Here is a 12378-nt window from a genome sequence, read left to right on the forward strand (position 1 = left end):
CTCCTTCTTCAAAATGAAAATATTCATATTGTTGAATGAGAAACTGCATTTTGTTTTCTCTACCTTGCTCAGTGCCTTCACAGATAAGCTGCACAGTATCCCAAATTTCCTTAGCAGTTTGGCTGTTGATGACATTGTCAAACATATCTTGATCCAGGCCATTAAACAGAATGTTCATGGCTTTCTTGTCCTTGTGGACCTCTTCAATATCTTCAACAGTCCATTCTGCCTTTGGCTTGGGAATAGACTGTCCAACAGCAACTGTTGCAGTAGCAGCTGTTGCCACCTTGTGTGGAATGTGAGGACCATTATCAATGCAGTTGATGTAGCTTTCATCTTGAGAGAGAAGATTTAAATGCATCTTCACCTTCCAGTGATGATAGTTATCTCTTTCCAAGATTGGAATCTTTACACCAATATCTTTCTTACTCATGATGTTAGCAGAATAGATCTTTAAACTCTTTGTATGTTAAGAGCTTGCTCTGATACCAATTGTTATTCCCAGTGGACTAACAATGAGATTTACAGAAGGGGGGTTGAATGTAAATCTCAAAACTTTTTCAAGTTTTGAGCAGTTTCTAAGGCTAAGTGTTTTTGAGAACAAGTGTGTGAATTGCTTGAAGCTAATACAGACAGATATATATTCAAACACAAATGTAAAGAACACAAAGAACTTAAAAACTGTTCTGGTGGATTTGTTGTTCCACCAGAGATGTGTTATTTCAGAAAATCTGTGATTCAAAGAATTAAATCACAGCTGCTTCCTAGTACAAACTTGATGATTTTCTCTCTGGATATTTCTAAACAGCTCTGGAAAATTCTTATCTAATTACTGCTGCTACTTGGTTTATATATCACCAAGTTTACAAGTGAAGACAAAACTGTAAAATACAATTAAAAAGATTCTTCACATGTTTCTTCTTCATTTCTCTATCAAATGCAATCTAGGATAATCTGTGAATCTTTGAATACTTCCTTGTTTGCATCAGAATGGAAATGCTGCATTTTCTTGATTCCTCCTAGAGGCTTCCACATTCCAGTTTGTCTCTGTCAACCCATGTGCCTCTGTCAGCTTGTGAATTGTCACTATCAACTGCTAATGAACTAAGCATCCGTTGAAGCTTTCATCCATTGATGCCTTATCCGTTGAGGCTTTATCTGTTGAAGCTTTATCCGTTGATGCATTATCAGTTGAAGTCTTTATCCGTTGAAGCACTTATCCGTTGATGGATATTATCCGTTGAAGCTTTAGAGACATCCGTTGAAGCTTTGTTTCTTATCCGTTGAAGGTCTTCAATATTCGTTGATACTTCTTCACTTATACAAAATTACAAGGCATGAAATATTTATAATTAGCCCTCCTATTTGCATATCCATTAGTAGTCAACATGACTGATAATTTCCTACAACATCTAAGAATTACAACTTGAATCCAAAGAATGAAATGTGCTATAATACTAAACTTATTGCTAAGTAAAGCTACTCCTTCAACGGATAGCCAAGATGGTCTTATCCGTTGAGGCTACAAACACTAGATTTATACTTAAGTGTTTTGTTTAACTTATCATCAAACTAATACACATATTCCTAACAGAAGTACTTGGCTCCTTTCAATTGGTCAAACAAATCATCAATTCTGGGTAACGGATACTTGTTCTTGATTGTAAGCTTGTTGAGCTCCCGATAGTAGATGCATAGTCTCATGATTCCATCCTTCTTCTTGACAAATAGTACCGGTGTACCCTACGGGGATACACTGGGTCTGATTATTCCTTTCTCTAACAACTCTTGCAATTGCTTTGCTAGTTCCTTCATCTCAATGGGCGCCATTCTGTACGGGGCCTTGGATACTGGTTCCGTTCCAGGTGCTAAGTCGATCGCAAACTCAATTTCTCTGTCTGGAGGAAGTCCTGGTAACTCATCGGGAAATACGTCTGGAAATTCATTGACTACTGGAATATCTTCAAATTTTGCTGGCTCCTGACTTCTATCAATCACATATGCAACGAAATGCTCGCATCCTTGTCGTTGTAACTTTTTAGCTTGAATCATCGTTAAGAATTTCTTTGCTTGCTTCTGGCCCTTAAACGTTACTATTCTTTCGTCTGGCGGCTTCACCATTACCTTCTTATTTCGACAATCTATTTGGGCATCGTGCTTAGATAACCAATCCATTCCTAAGATAACGTCAAACTCTCCTAGCTTAAATGGTATCAAATCTACACAAAACTTATTACCAGAAATCTAAATCTCACAATTTCCACAAACTTGATTAACAGATATACGTTCTTGATTTGCTAATTCCACAGTCATTATTTCATTTAAATACTCAACTGCACAGTTTAACTTGCTAACAAAATCTTGAGAAATAAATGATCGAGTTGCTCCCGAATCTATTAACACTTTGGCACATAAAGAATTCACATTAAGCGTACCTACCATGACATCAGTATCCTGGATAGCGTCCTTTACAGACATATCAAAAACTCTAGCCCTTGGAGTCTCATTTACTGCTGAAGTGGATCCCATTATCCTTAATACATTACTAATTGTGGCTGGTGTCTTGCAATCCCTGGCTATATGTCCTGGCTTCCCATATTTAAAGCATGTAAATCCAATAGTTGGAACCTTAACCGCTGGATCCTTGTTCACTGGCTCTCTCGCTGGCTGATTTCAGCACTCCCTCGATTAGTGCCCTTTTTTGATTACACTTGAAACAAACCATGTTCAACTTATTATAGACTCCTCCATGTTTATTCCCATATACCTGACAATCTAGAAAAGTTAACCTCAACTGATTCGGCTGATTCACATTGACTGAACGGTTGCCCGGGCCTCCGTCGCCTGCATTTTGCTTCTTGAAATTAAAATTTCTCCCTGGCTGAAACTTACCCTTCTTAAAATTTGGAAACTTCCCTGGTTGTGACTGACCTTCATTCCCTTCAAACCTCCTCTTCTTACTTTCCTTTTCCTTTTGTGACATCTCGCTCTCTGTCTCTGCAATCATGGCCTTGTGTACAACTCCTGCATAGGTATCCAATTCAAAGATGGCTACCTTCCCTCTAATCCATGTCTTCAGACCTTGCTGGAATCGCTTAGCCTTCTTTCTGTCAGTAACCATATATGACGGCACATACCTTGACAATTCCTCAAACTTACTCTCATAATCAGCTACCGACATATTTCCTTGCTTTAACTCTAAAAACTTCAGCTCCATTTGATCCTGAACAAACTGGGGAAAATATTTTTCTAAAAACAATTCCTTAAACCTCTCCCAAGTAATAACATATGTTCCTTCCAATGTCTTCACAGTCTCCCACCAATAGGTGGCCTCATTCTTCAAATAACTTGCAAACTCAACCTTCTGTTCTTCCTTTACTTTAACTAAAGCAAACGACTTCTCTATTTCCTTTAACCAAACATTTGCTTCAATCAGATCTAAGGAACCCTTGAATTCTGGTGGATTTACCGCCTAAAAAGTTTTGAAAGTTACCCGGGGATTGGTCTGTCTTTGTTGTTGTTGAGTCAAGTGAACTGTTTGTTGATCCAAGATTTGAAAAATCTGGGCTATTGCTGGGTTTATGGGTCCTGGGTTTGCATTCTGGTTGGTATTGTCTTGGTTGTTATTGTTTTCTTTATTCTGGGTGTTGGGGCGTGTATTTCTTCTGGGAGGCATTTTATGTAAAGAATCAAACAACTTATTTAGCTTTTAAATCAAATCCTTTGCATAAAAGAAAAGTTTTGTAAAACAAAAATATCTCTTTTTGAAAACAGTTGTAAAAGTCGAACTAAGTAAATTGCATGCTTCTTTACAGAATATAAACAGTTAAGGGGACAGGGTATATGGTATCACATGGGTATAACTAGTGTAATAAATAAAGTAAGGTAAAACAGGTGCAGTAAAGTAAATAACAATGCTGGAAAGGAGAAGGTACTGATACATATAGATCAAAAGTTTTAGGTAATACAAGCGTAAAGACGCTTCGGAAGTAAAAGCAAAAGGGTACAACCAACCTACTCACTAGTCAGCAGATCTAGTCTATAAATATAACCCAAAAGTCTACTGATACATACTACACAATACTGTACATACTAAACAACCATAACAACACTGCTCAGCATTTCCATCTCTGAATCTAATTCCAAGGAAACTCTGGTCCTCCCAGCCTCTCAAAGTCCTCCATCACCTCACTAGCCCATCCCATAAATGCATCAGGGCCTCGACCAGGTAATGTAGCTCCATGTAGCATAGCCTCAAGAATCCTGCGTGTTACATAGATCTCCTCTCGAAGCTCCCTCACACCACGATCAACATCTGTAGTCCTGATGATATGCTGCAACTCTCGGATCTGTGCCAACAAGGAATCACACTCCAATAGAAGAGCCTCATATCGGTAATAAGGAACAGGATGTAATGTAGACTGGAATGGAGCACCCGCAACTGAATGCCCAGTGGAATCTGAATCAGCTGGTGGGGGTCCTCTAATAGGTGGTCTCATGCCTGGGGGTGGCATAGCCTGCAGTGGTACGGGATGCAACACAGGTAGAGGTAAAATATCCAACACTGGTGGAACAACATGACGTGGATCTGAAGATGGTCCTCCAACTGAGGGCTCTGAGTGATCAGCTGATATGTGGATGAAAGAGTCGGTCATCGCTGCTATCTGAAATCATATCGCAATATAAAAATCTCGAACCACGACGCAAATTATACTAATACCTGTTACACTGTAGCACTCAACCTCTCGACATTCTATCTTTCTATTTCTTACTTCTAATCCTAACCCTCTACCCATTCCCGTCAATCTAGACTTGTGTCAGTGACTTATAACCTGTAGCTCTGATACCAAACCTGTGGCGCCCTTTAAACCCGGGTCAGAAGTTTGGGGTCCACACACACACTTTATTTATAACCTGCTTATAACAAAAATAAAGATAATAATAATATGCAGTGACCCTACTTACTGAAAGAGATATGTCCTAAGTCCAATCATGTATGAGGATTTAGGAATAACTTTTATGTAATCTATTTTGATTTTATTGATATTAATAAAAGACTTGTTTTGTTTTTATTGCGGGCTCTATCTATTTTAAGTGTTTAAATAAGATATACCACAGTTTAGAGTAAAGCTTTTTATGGATTGTGATGAGATCATAATAATGAGACCTAAAATATGATAACTCTAAACTTAAATAGTTCCTGGTCGTAGGATTACTAACTGGTAATTAATAATTCGCAAAGATCGGTACATAATATGCTTGCTTCATTATGAAGGTTGTATGTTCTCATAGACATTTGTGTGGTGACATTAAAGCTAGTATGTAGGTGCTTATTATAGAATAAGTTCACTGAACATGACTCACACAGCTGAACAACTTATGAAGTTCACTCACGTGTCAGTAGTTGTTCACATGGTAATAGTTGTACAAGTATCCTTAGACTTGAGGCCATCATAGTCATCTTGTGTACACTGAACTATGCTTTGGTTTAGTTCTTAGTCTCTAGGGACAATTATAAGGGCTCTACTGGATATAGGAATTTGTACACGAAAATAGTGTATGATCAATAAAGGATCTACCCCTTCCAGTGAAGGAAGAGAATGTTCAATGTTGATTCACTTATGCTAGTTCAGGAATCTCTGGCCAGAGTGAATGAAATTAGAAAGGAGTTTCTAATTTACATTAAATAGAACTAAGCATAGTGAATGGGAAAGCAAATGTTTAAATAAGATAGGCTTGACACAAGTTCCATGCCTTATATTTAATCGTGATATTGCAGGGTAGAAGGAATTGATTGTACGGTAACTACTCACTGAATAGGTTCTTGGTATTCTAAGCAGTGAATTCGTATTATCCGAATAGTCGCGATATGCTGAGAAGTATCCCTCACGATGTAGAATAAATATGATTAATTAATTAATCATATTTAATAAATTAGAGAATTTATATAAATAATGATAAAATAGTTTTATTATTATTTATTTCTACTACCGGCTTAATATTGAACCTACAGGGTCACACCATAAAAGAGAATGATTTAATGGTGGAGAAATTAATTAATAATGGCTAATAATTATTTATTTATGAAATAAATAATTAATTGATAAATTTAATAATTGATTAAATGAGATTTAATTGATTATAAATTAATTAAGAGAAAGTTCTTAATATTATTAATTAAGAATTTAATTTTTGGAAATTAAATCAAGTGAGAGAATTATTTCTAAAGTGTTTAGAAAAAGAATTAATAATTAAAAGGTTTTTTAATTATTAGTGAGAATAATAAAGGGTTAATAATAATAATAATAATAATTTATGGGAAAATTTTCAGCTGAAAATATTGCCTATAAATATACTATTATAAACCCTATTTTTGCCTCAACCTAAAATTTTTACAAAAACCCTAATTTTCTCCACCTCCTCCTCCTTTATTACATCGATTTCTTGGTGGATACCGGTGGAGTGCTTCACACTTGAGGAGTAGCTGCTAGGGATCTCCGCTCGTGGTTCTTGGATCGCTTTTAAAGGTTAGAAACGATCCCTCGATTTAATTCATGATTTGTATGCGTATTATATGGATTTTATATCATGAAAATTGTTTTACCATGCTTCCGTGATGATTAAAATCCAACAATGGTATTAGAGCATAGGTTGTATGTATATAGATCTGTGATAAAAATTTCAGAATTTTATGTGCTTGTATGAATTAATTATGATTTTTGCAAGTTATATCATGGATTAATTATGATTGATTAGAAATCGTTTCTCAGAATTGTTTTGACTGTAGATCTGGGTTCTGCAAGTGTTGTAGATCGTCCGGTTATTTTTTCATAATTTTCTGATGTGTGGATTATTTATTATGAATTTTTAAAGTTATTTTAATTAAATTCGTAATTAAATAAACATATATATATATATAATTTGTTAGTATATATATGTTAAAGCATCTGCTGTGTTATGCGTTTTTGTGCTGATGTGATTGGTGAGGCACGGCCTCCAATGGAGGAGTACGGCGGCGGCTGTTTAAAAAAAAAAATCGGCGAAGACAGTAACAAGGGGGAGGACCGCGCGGTTGGCTAGCGCGCGTGAGGGTCACGCGCTGCTGGCCCACGCGCGGCACGTGTCAGACACGCGCGGTCAACGGTCAGCGGTTGTACTGACATCATGATGACATCATCAGATGAGGTCATGCTGACGTCAGCTCAGCCTTTGGGACGCGTGAGGCGCGTGTGCGCGTGGGGGCGCGTGGCTGACTGTCAGACACGCGCCTGACAGCGCGTGTGCGCGTGGTGGCGCGTGGCTGAGCTTCTCGAGGCGCGTGAGGGCACGTGGGTGGTCAGAATGAGGCGTGCTTGGTGTCGTTGGATTCGTCTTTTCGAGACATCTAATGGTATATTATATGATATTTTCTGAAATTGTTTCGGACTGTTTATAGCTAACAGTAGTGTTTTAAAGCTGTTTTTGACTATTTTAATTGCTTTTAAATGCCTCATGTGATACATAGAGATATATAATGCTTAGAGTAATATGCCACATGATTTAACATGCCTACCTTTACGTTTATTCATGCTTATATATGTGATATATGCTTAGTTTATCATGCGATGATAGATTTAGGTTAACTTAATTAACATAAGGCGTTTGTTAGACAATCTAGTATAGTGAAATTGTTTCATGACCTTAATATTAATATTATGAATACAATCATGAGATTCTTGTGTTTATGAAACACGTAATTGAATATGAATTTTCAATATTGAGAGAAAGGATGATTCTGTCAACAACAGATTTCTATCTGTAAGAAAGGGTTATTAAGTGACGCCTCTTGACAATGCTCCACCCGATCTGGGAATCATCTGATTATCGATTATTGATTTGAAATATTTAATTTAAAAGGAAGAATCTCTTTATAATATGATTATGATTGTAACATAATATAATCCCTCTAAAATTAAATAATATCAAGCAGAAATTGGCCAATGACAACGGGCTTGTGTCGGTCATAGCCTTCCAACATGGTAGAAAGTGGTTCTTTTTTTTTAAATCATTATCGTTTCGTGCTACAGCCGAGGGCTTTGATTTCGAAATAAGAAATACTTGTCTATTACATAGAGATGTGTACATTGAATTAGAATCTAAAGGTCGTTACGTGCTACAGCCGTGGGCCGTTGGAGACTGATTCAATTGTACGAAATGTTGGGTTAGACTTGACTTAAAATATTGAGTTTGTCGTGCTACAGCCGTGACTCAATTATTCAAGAGGCTAAAGTTTTATTAGGGAATAACATAAGATGTAATTGACAAGAGTTGTCTGCCTATTGAACATCGCATGACGTTTCGTGCTACAGCCGAGGTTGTGTGATAGAATGTAGGATCCCTATTCCCACTAGCATTATGAATGCTTAATTTTCACTTAGGGGTTGTATAAATTAGATAAACTAGTGGGAGCCACTTATGAATAAAGACCCGATTCATATAGTGTTTTTGAAATGAAATTGAATATTTGCTAAGTGTTGTTATGTGTTCATCATTTACAGATTTACTATATTCGTTATGTCTTCTGCACTATCACTTCGGAGCATACTAGATGCTCACAAGTTGACTGGTCCTAATTTTGCTGACTGGCTTCGAAACTTGAGAATTGTTCTCAGGGTTGAGAAGCTGGAATATGTGATTGACTCACCTAAGCCTACTGAACCTGCTAGTGATGCACATAATGATGAATATGTTGTGTATCGTAAGTGGATAGATGATGCAAATGTTGCTCAATGCATCATGCTAGCTTCCATGAACATTGAGCTACAGAAGCAACATGAGCATATAGATGCTCACACTATCCTTATGCATCTACAAGAGTTGTATGATGTGGCAGGGAGGACATCTCGATATGAGATATCGAAGGAGTTGTTCGGTTGTAGGATGTCTGAGGGATCATCTGTGAATGAACATGTACTTAAGATGATCAATTTGATTGAACGTCTTGGACAACTTGGTTTTGCCATGGATGGGGAGCTGAGCCAAGACTTGGTCTTGTAATCACTGCCGAGTTTGTTCTCGCAGTTTGTTGTGAACTTTCACATGAATAAGTTGGATATCAGCCTGCCTGAACTCCACAACATGTTGAAGACTGCGGAATCGAATTTTCCCCTTAAGAAGAGTTATGTTCTTCTAATTGGTGAAGGTTCCAATCCTAAGAAAAGGAAGAAGAACCCTTCCAAGAAGAAGAAAGAAGGTGAGAAAAAGCCGGTTCCACCAAAAGCTGAAGACCCAAGAGCAAAGCTGTTTGCTTTCACTGTAACAAGGTGGGGCACTGGAAGAGGAACTGCAAGGTTTACCTTACAGAATTAAAGAAGAAGAAGAAGGGTAGTGAGACTACCGCTTCTGATTCAGGTATGTTCATGATCGAAGTGAATATGTCACTAAGTCAAATTTCTACTTGGGTATTAGATACCGCCTGTGGTTCTCATATCTGCAATTCGTTGCAGGGACTAAAGGGAAGTAGGACTCTTGAAGAAGATGAGGTGATTCTATGTATGGGCAATGGAGCAAGGGTTGCCTCCATATCTGTAGGATCATTTAGTTTACGTATGCCAACGGGAAAGACTATTATTTTGAATAATTGTTATTACGTTCCCTCTATTGTGAGGAATATTGTTTCTATTCCTATGTTGGATTTGGATGGTTTTTCATTTATTATTAAGAATAATGAATGTTCTATTCTTAGAGATAATGTTCTTTATGGATGTGGTACTTTAAATAATGGTCTGTATGTATGTGACGTAGAGCATAATTTACTTCAGGTTGAACAAACTAATAAAAGAAAAAGGGATGATGAAAATCTCACTTTCTTGTGGCACTGTAGACTTGGTCATATTAGTGAAAATAGACTGCGGACATTGCATAAGGAAGGGTTACTTGACCCCTTTGATTTTGAATCATATCCTACATGCGAGTCTTGTCTATTGGGTAAAATGACCAAATCTCCATTTAGTGGACATGGAGAGAGGGCTGCAGATTTGCTAGGATTGGTACACACAGATGTATGTGGACCAATATCTACGCAAGCCATGGGTGGATTTTCATACTTCGTTACTTTCATAGATGATCGATCTAGATTCGGATATGTGTATTTGATGAAACACAAGTCTGAAGCATTTGAAAAGTTCAAAGAATATAAGCATGAAGTGGAGAAACTAACCAAACATAGTATTATAACTCTTCGATCAGATCGAGGTGGTGAATACTTGAATGGAAAGTTTCTAGATTATCTCAAAGAAAATGGTATAGTCTCCTAGTGGACTCCTCCATATACTCCACAGTTGAATGGGGTATCTGAAAGGAGAAATCGAACTTTGTTAGACATGGTTCAGTCCATGATGAGCTATGCGAATCTTCCAGTATTCCTGTGGGGTTATGCATTGGAAACCTCAGCATATTTACTGAATAAGGTGCCTTCCAAATCTGTTCCTCAAACTCCATATAAGATATGGAAAGAAAGGAAACTGAGTCTTAAACACGTTAAAATAAATAGAAAATATGATTTTTAAATAATTTAGAAACAGGAATCCTAAATTTGCAAGTTCTGGAAAGTTCAGGGACTGAACTTCATCTTCTTCAAAAGTTCGTGGGCCTGTTTGCAATTTTGCAAACCCCCGTCGTCGACTCGCCGGAGTGTGGCCGGAGAACACGATTTTGGCCACCTCAGGCCACCAAACTATCCAGAATTAAACTACAGGCTACCAACAACTTGTATATGCAATCAAAACACACAACCCTTTCCAGAATTGGTCGAAAAAAGCTCAAGAAACTCGCCGGTTTCCGATGACCCGACGTAAACTTCAAAACACAACTCCGTTCAAACCATGAATCGTCTGTTAACGAGCTATACACCAATCGATTTCAAATTTCATGAGGAACAAAACCCACTATATTTCAACATCTAATAACCCCTAGAACAAAAGGCCCTAAATTTCAATTAAGAACATTCATACGGGTTATAAACCCTAATTTTAAAATTCGAAAATTAAACTCAATTTTCAACATGTTATTGAACTCCAAATCAGTCATATGACATATGAAAATCATCAGGAAAACAAGCTCTACAACATGCAATCATCAAATCATTCAAACAATCATCCGAACAAAAATTCATATTTTTAATCAAAATAATTCGAAAATAAATAAAATTACAGAAAATAAACCTTTGATTCTGCAGTGAAACAAGTTCTGGAATCTGAAAGTACACTCCAAATCCTTCGCTTTGGTTACAAGAGCTTTCTAAACGGATTTCAATAACACCTTGAAACTGTAGTTTGATTCTCAAAAGGTTTTATGAAATTAGGGTTTTTCTCTGGAAAATTCTATAATTACTGTTTGCAAATGATTTTCGGTACGAAATAAAATACCGTAAAGGCTATTTATAATTACGGAAAATTAGTATCCCGTTGGATCATTCCAGATATAAAATAGTACGTTTATTTAGAAAAACAGATCCAAACGGTACCGGTTTTCAGGATAATTATCCAAATCAGTACAATTTGTACTGTGGTCTTGGTCTCAGCGCCTGGTTACACGTATTACGAGGTGATAATTGTAATAGTTTAATAAAAAGATCATGTTTATCAAAAATACGAGTTTTATTGATTTACCGAAACGAATAATGTATCGAAAATATTACGCCGGGACCCGTACTGGACAAGCCGTACTCCGGATCGAAAAAGTCGAAACATGGAAAATGCTCGGAATATTGCAACTAGGTTAGGAATGAGTTCTCGGAAGAGTTTCGGGTTATAAAAATGTAAAAACGGATGACGTCGGCTGGTTCCCGATTGTATAAAATAATTTATAAATACTCGGAAAAAGAATTTATAAAATCCATATATTTTCTATAAAATCATAAATCAACATAAAAATAAATAGGAAGATATGACAATTATCTATATTTTATTTTGGACATATAAAAATTAAAATACTCAATTTATATTATTTTTAAACATCCAAACACATATACCACTTAACAAATACTTCACAGAATAAACACGAAACATGCATAATATTTATTTATTAGCAAAAATAATTACATGATATATCCCAGATATTACAGTCTTTGCCCTAACATGCTTTCTACTCATGTTCTTATCATTATGCTTACAAGTAGTGGATGGAAAATGCATCAAGTTAAGATAAGAAGACAAGATATTAAAAGCACGTGGCATACATTTAGATTTATGACATGATGAATGAGAACTAGGCATGGTAGGCATGTTATGCTTATTATGAACTTTACCTTTATCTACTTTACTCACAGTACATGCATATGCAAGTTGCGAAGCAGAATTAAATTTAAAGCATAACTTCCTGGAGGAATTAGGTTTTAGC

Source organism: Apium graveolens, chromosome 8, assembly GCF_009905375.1.
Source record: "Apium graveolens cultivar Ventura chromosome 8, ASM990537v1, whole genome shotgun sequence".
Lineage (NCBI taxonomy): Eukaryota > Viridiplantae > Streptophyta > Magnoliopsida > Apiales > Apiaceae > Apium > Apium graveolens.